We start from the raw sequence: 6,173 nt of genomic DNA on the forward strand, positions 1-6,173 counted from the left end.
ATTCACTTGTTCATGCATTCATTCGTTCACACATGCATTCCTTCATCGGCTTATTCCCTTGTTCATGTGTTTATGCACTCTTTCATGCAGGGCAGACATTCGTTCACACACGTTCAGTTACGCACTCATTGGTTCATACGGGCATTCACTTATTTGTTCATCTACGCAATGGTGTATTGATGCATGCATGCATTCATTGGTTCTTGTTGGTTGTACCTGTACTGGGGCTTGAACTCACAACCTGAGTGCTGTTGCTTAGCTTTTTCAAATCAAGTTCGGTGCTCTACCACTTGAACCACAGCTTTTTGGTGCTTCACTGGACACGAAGAGCCTCACAGACTAGGGGGACAGGCCGGAATTACTGGTGCCTGGCTTACAGTGAGGATTTTTACTCATTCTGAGTGTGTGTGTGTGTGTGTGTGTGTGTGTGTGTGTGTGTGTGCACTCACAAAAGAACCAAGGAGCTTTAAGAGGCTTATTTGACACCAAGCACTTTCAAGTTGACATCATTGTAGCCTGAGGAAGAATTGCTAGATCTGTATAAAAATGTCTCAGCTCTTTCTTACTTTTGGTCCCATGATCTCTTTAAGAGCTCTAGCTGAGGCTGGGAAGGTGGCTCAGTGGTAGAGCGCTTGCCTTGCATGCATGAGGCCCTGGGTTCGATTCCTCAGTACCACATAAGCAAAAAGAAAAAAAAAGCCGGAAGTGGCGCTGTGGCTCAAGTGGTAGAGCGCTCGCCTTGAGCTGAAGAGCTGAGGGACAGTGCCCAGACCCAGAGTTCAGGCCCCACGACTGGACCCCCCCCAAAAAAAAGAATTCTAGCTGAGTGTCAGCGGCTCACGCCTGTCATCCTAGCCACTCAGGAGGCTGAGCTCTGAGGATCAGGGTTCAAAGCCAGCCTGGACAGAAAAGTCCATGAGACTCTGATCTCCAATGAACCACCGAAAAGCCGGAAGTAGAGCTGTGGCTCACGTGGTAGAGCGCTCGCCTCGAGTAAAAAGAAAACTCAGGGACAGCACCCAGGCTCTGAGTTCAAGCCCCAGGAGCAGCACCAAGGAAAAGGGGTGAGGGGGGAAGGGCCAGAGAAAGAGGGCAAATCAGACCTCATGATAAGAGAGGCCTTGCATGGCTGGTGACAATTCTGGGTCCTGGGGACAATGGGTTCCTTCTGAGCAAAGGAGGAAGCAAGCTTTAATTTGGGGTTTATGTCGTTGTCAGGGAAGACAATTATTCCTGTGTGCAGCCTGGATATCTTCTGTTTTTCTCATTCCTTCTGCATTGGGTGTGGGACACAGACAGATTTCACCTTGCTAAATGCTGTTTATGCTGTTCCTATGTTCTTTCTTTTTAATCATCTGGCTTTCGATCGTACCCTTTGGAGCTTGATACAATCAGACCCAGGTCCATTATAGGTAGAGTATGTGAAATGTGTACACCTTTATATTTGCATAAACTTAAATCTACTGTTAATATCCCTTAACTTTTATATTTATATAAATATAAATTTTTATAACTGTAGATATTTTAAGAGCCTGGCTTGTAATATATATTTATATTTTATATAGATAAACATTGATATAGTTTTTTTTTTCCTTTTGGTTTTAGTTTCTTAAAGCAAAGACTCATTATATTCTTGCTCAAAGTGTCCTCGGTCTTTTAGTCTTTTAGTCTAATCCCAGGCTCCTGAAGGCTGGGATTACAGGCATGTACCACCATACCTGATATATGTGTGTATGTGTGTGTGTGTGTATGTTACATGCTAGCCCTCAGTTGTTGTATGTGTAGAATTTTCTTATGTGAATAGTCTAGTATTTTTGTCTTCAGAAAGCAGTCTCCTGTTTGGAAAGGAGGATAATGCAGGTGCATTATCGAAGTGGAGTTAAAAAGCAAACACATACACATATACTTCTTCCATTGGATGTCATCGAAAAAAATAGAAGCAAGAGTAGTAGAAGGAAGTGTCTAGTTTTTCTCTACATGTGTACAACATTTGTTGTGCCAGGTACCAGCGGCTCCCACCTGTCATCCTAGCCACTCAGGAGGCTGAGCTCTGAGGATCATGGTTCAAAGCCAGCCCGGGAGATGAGTCCGTAGGAATCTTATCTCCAATGTAGCAGCAAAAAAAACCCAGACGTGGAGGCGTGGTTCAAGTGGTAGAGAGCCAAACTCCAGTGAAAAAGCAGTGCTCAGATCCTGGGTTCAAGTCCCAGTACACCCTCTCTCTCTCTCTCTCTCTCTCTCTCTCTCTCTCTCGCCCCCCCAGCTTCTCAAATACCAGCATCTCTATATCTTTCACAGATTCAATCCATGTCTTACGCACCTGCTGGGGCCTTCCTGATCATGGACTTTGTATCATAAGCCAGGAACTTAGAAGTCGTAGTCCATTTCTAGAATTTTCTGTCCAACATTCTAAGTCGTCATCAAGTCCACCATTACCCATTACTTACCACTCAGCAAGAACCATGCTCAATTCCTTCCCAACCTCTCTCACGCCCCTTCCAAATGAATTTCCAAACAGGCTGTTAACATCTAAAATAACTTCGACTGGTGATACTGTGTGTGTGTGTGTGCGCGCACACACATACGCATATGCATGCTTGCTGGTACTGAGACTCGAACTCAGAGCCTGAGCACACCATCCCTGAGCTTTGTTGCTGAGAGCTGGCACACTCTACATTTGGAGCCATGGCTCTAGTTTTTTGCAGATTAACTGGAGCTAGTGTCTCTCTCTGATCTATCTGCCTGGGCTGACTTTGAACCTGGGTCTTCTGATCTCAACCTCCTGAGTAGCTAGGATGACAGGCGTGAGCCTCATATCTACTTTTCCAATACCCAGAAGTTGCATGGCAGTGATGGAATTATTCCATTGTGCAAGTGAAGAGGGTTAGGCCGGGGTGGTATTTAGTAATGGGATGTCTTTCTGCATTCAATGTCCAACACCAATAATAATAATAATAATAATAATAATGATGATGCTCATTCCTGCAATCCTAGCTACTCAGGAGGCTTAGGCCTGAGGATCTCGGTTCAAAGCCAGCCTGGGCGGGAAAGTCCTAAGACTCTTAGCTCCAATTAATCACTCAAAAACCAGAAGTGGCGCTGTGGCTCAAGGGGTAGAGCGCCAGCCTTGAGCTGAAGAGCTGAGGGACAGCGCCCAGGCCCAGAGTTCAAGTCCCATTACTGACAATAATAATAAGTTAAGATATCACCCACCTGCCTAAATTCACACATCCCAATCTCTATCAGCGCTGGCATGTGAACTATTTTTCTTGCAGCTCAAATGACTCAGAAAAATGCTCTGTTAACTAAAAACCAAAGAAATGTTGGGATTCTTTCTATTTAAGGGGGAGCTGAGGAGCTCCTGGAGGCCGGGTGTTCAGGATAAAGAGATGAAGATGGGGCTCTGGCTCTGAGGCTCTGGGAGTCCCAAGAAAAAAAGAAGAATCTGCAGAAAGAGTGATTTCTACATGGCACCAGACGGTTCTATCCTAACCAGACTCTGTGGCACACACCTGTAATCCCAGCCACTCCGGAAGCTGAGGCTCACGATTGGATGAGAGCCCGGATAGAAAAGCCCACGAGAAGGCTGGGAAGGTGGCTCAGTGGTAGAGCGCTTGCCTTGCACGCCTGAGGCCCCGGGTTCGATTCCTCAGCACCACCTAAGCAGAAAAGGCCGGAAGTGGTGCTGTGGCTCCAGTGGTAGAGCGCTAGCCTCGAGCTGAAGAGCTGAGGGACAGCGCCCAAGCCAAGAAAGCAAGCAAGCAAGCAAGAAAAGTCCATGAGACTCTTACCTCCAATAAAGCAGAAAAACCAAAGCCAGGCATGGAGCTGTGTGTGTGGCTCAAGTGGTAGAGCACCAGCCTGGAGCGAAAAAGCTAAGCAAGCAAGAGCTTGAAGCCCTGAGTTCAAGGCCCAGTTGGGACAGACAGACACACACACACACACACACACTTTTATGCAATAAGTGTTAACAGTCCCATTTTACAGGTAGGAAAACTGAGGCACGCGACCCCCCCCCAGTTGCTTTGCCCCAAACACACAGTGGGTAGATCAAGAGAGAGTACAGATCTTACTACCCCCTCCACCTGCTCTGGGGAGTCCCAGAACTCAGCCACATGGTGGGACAAGATTGGGGGAGGGGGGAGGGGGGGGAGAAGCTATGTTCCCAGGACATATTATAGGTCACCTTCTGACAATAATTAAAATGGAGTCGCCAAGAGATCTGACTTCCCAAAGCATTCTTGGCATTTTTGCCCATGGCGAGAGAAAGCATATTAACTTTCATTTGAGGGCATGGACGGGCCGGGTCTATAAGGAGCGATGTAATTCCGTCCATTTTTATTTTATTTTATTTTCCCCTTCTGCTCTGGAGAAATCTCTTAGCAGCCAAGCCCAGATTATAGCCGGAGCTGCAAGGCTGGTCCCAGACCCAAGCTCTCTCCGTGAGCTCCGTCCATCTGGAATGCATTTGGCCTACCAAAGGCTGTAATCAGTTCTTTGCCCTGAGAACTCTCGGCACAGACGGTTCGCTGGGAACTTTGAAGAGAGTAAAAATAAAATAAAATAAAACCCCCACACAAGACAGACAGAGCTGACTATGTAAACACATAAAGCTATAACCGTCCTCTCGTAAGGGCTTGTGGAGAGAAAAGAACAAATAGAAAAGGAAAAAAAAAAAGCAAAAGAAGCAGCAGACTGGAGAGAATCAATGCCTTTGGAGTCTTGGCCCTGCTTAATGGAAGGCTGAGACTGCAGGATTATGTCACTGGCCCCCATCACCAGTGATTGAGTTGAGGTTTGAGTTCCTGAACCCTCTTCTAGTTCTGTCATTAGAAGAAGACAGTAAAAAAACAAAACGTAACAAAAAGACACTGAAGTGAAAGTTACAGACTATTACACTGTGTTCCTTAGATCAAAAAGATACAAACCAACCTCTACTTGGATAGAATAGCACGCCTAATCAGCTCAGAAAAAAAGCTCAGGCCTTGAGATAAATATATATATATCCAAACAATAGTGTAATATGTATAGGAGAAATACCTTGACATTTGAGCTCATTTGAAGAGGTGCAAATGGACATAGGGTCTGCTACTTAAGCCCAGAACCAGTAACTTGCACCTGTCATCCTAGCTACTCAGGAGGCTGAGATCTGAGGATCATGGTTCAAAGCCAGACTGGGCAGGAAAGTCCATGAGACTCTGATCTCTCTGAACCAGCAAAAAGCTGAAAGTGGAGTTGTGGCTCAAGTGGTAGAGCACAGAAAGAAAGGCAGGAAGGAAGCAAAGGAAGAAAGAAAGAGGAGAAAGAAAGAAAGAGAGAGAGAGAGAAAAAGCTTTCCAATGTCCTTCAAATGGCATACTTGTTTTCCTATGATTTGACTGGGAAGTTATCTATGAAGATAGTCTAAATGGCTCCATTGTAATCAGCTTTAACATCTTTTTCTTAAAGATCAGAAGCCATCAAAGTATCTGATGATTTCCTAACATGGGGGAAAAGGCATTCATTCCATTGGCATCGATACTCAGGCTTTTCCATGGATAATGATACCCACATTATGACATCACAAAAACATGCTTTTACTAGAATATTCAGGGCAAAGAGCGCCTTCTAAAACATCATGTGAGCAATGATCGCCACGATAAAAATGCATGTTTGCAGACGGACAGAGACAAGGAAGAAAAATGCACACACCCTTCACACACACAGACACACACACACACAGACTGGTTAGGTAATTTTAAGTGGTGGCATAACTTCTGATGTTTTAAACAACCTATGTGATATTTGTACCAGAAAGAAAAGGCACCCAAAAAAACAAGAAAGAATAAACACAAAGAAAGAAAGAAAAATCCACACTCGTAAAAAAAAGAAGAAAAGAAAAAAAAAGATAGCACAGTTTGAATTGCATCAGGTCAAATTCCTCTAGGGCTAAAAACAGGTTAAGAACATTCTGGAAAGTTTCATTAACTCTTTCAGCCATCACCGGGAGACCATTGAAGGTTAAAATTAATAATAATAATAATAACAATAACAATAATGGTAGTGTAAAAGAAGCCAGAAAATTAATGTGGCTTCCAAATTTACCAGATAAACTCAAAGGACTTATAACAAGACCAAATATAGAAAAAGTGGAGTCACCAATGGTCAGTGATCAACTGTAGAAACTGGAGGTC

Source organism: Dipodomys ordii, unplaced genomic scaffold (assembly GCF_000151885.1).
Source record: "Dipodomys ordii isolate 6190 unplaced genomic scaffold, Dord_2.0 Scaffold29, whole genome shotgun sequence".
NCBI classification, from domain to species: domain Eukaryota; kingdom Metazoa; phylum Chordata; class Mammalia; order Rodentia; family Heteromyidae; genus Dipodomys; species Dipodomys ordii.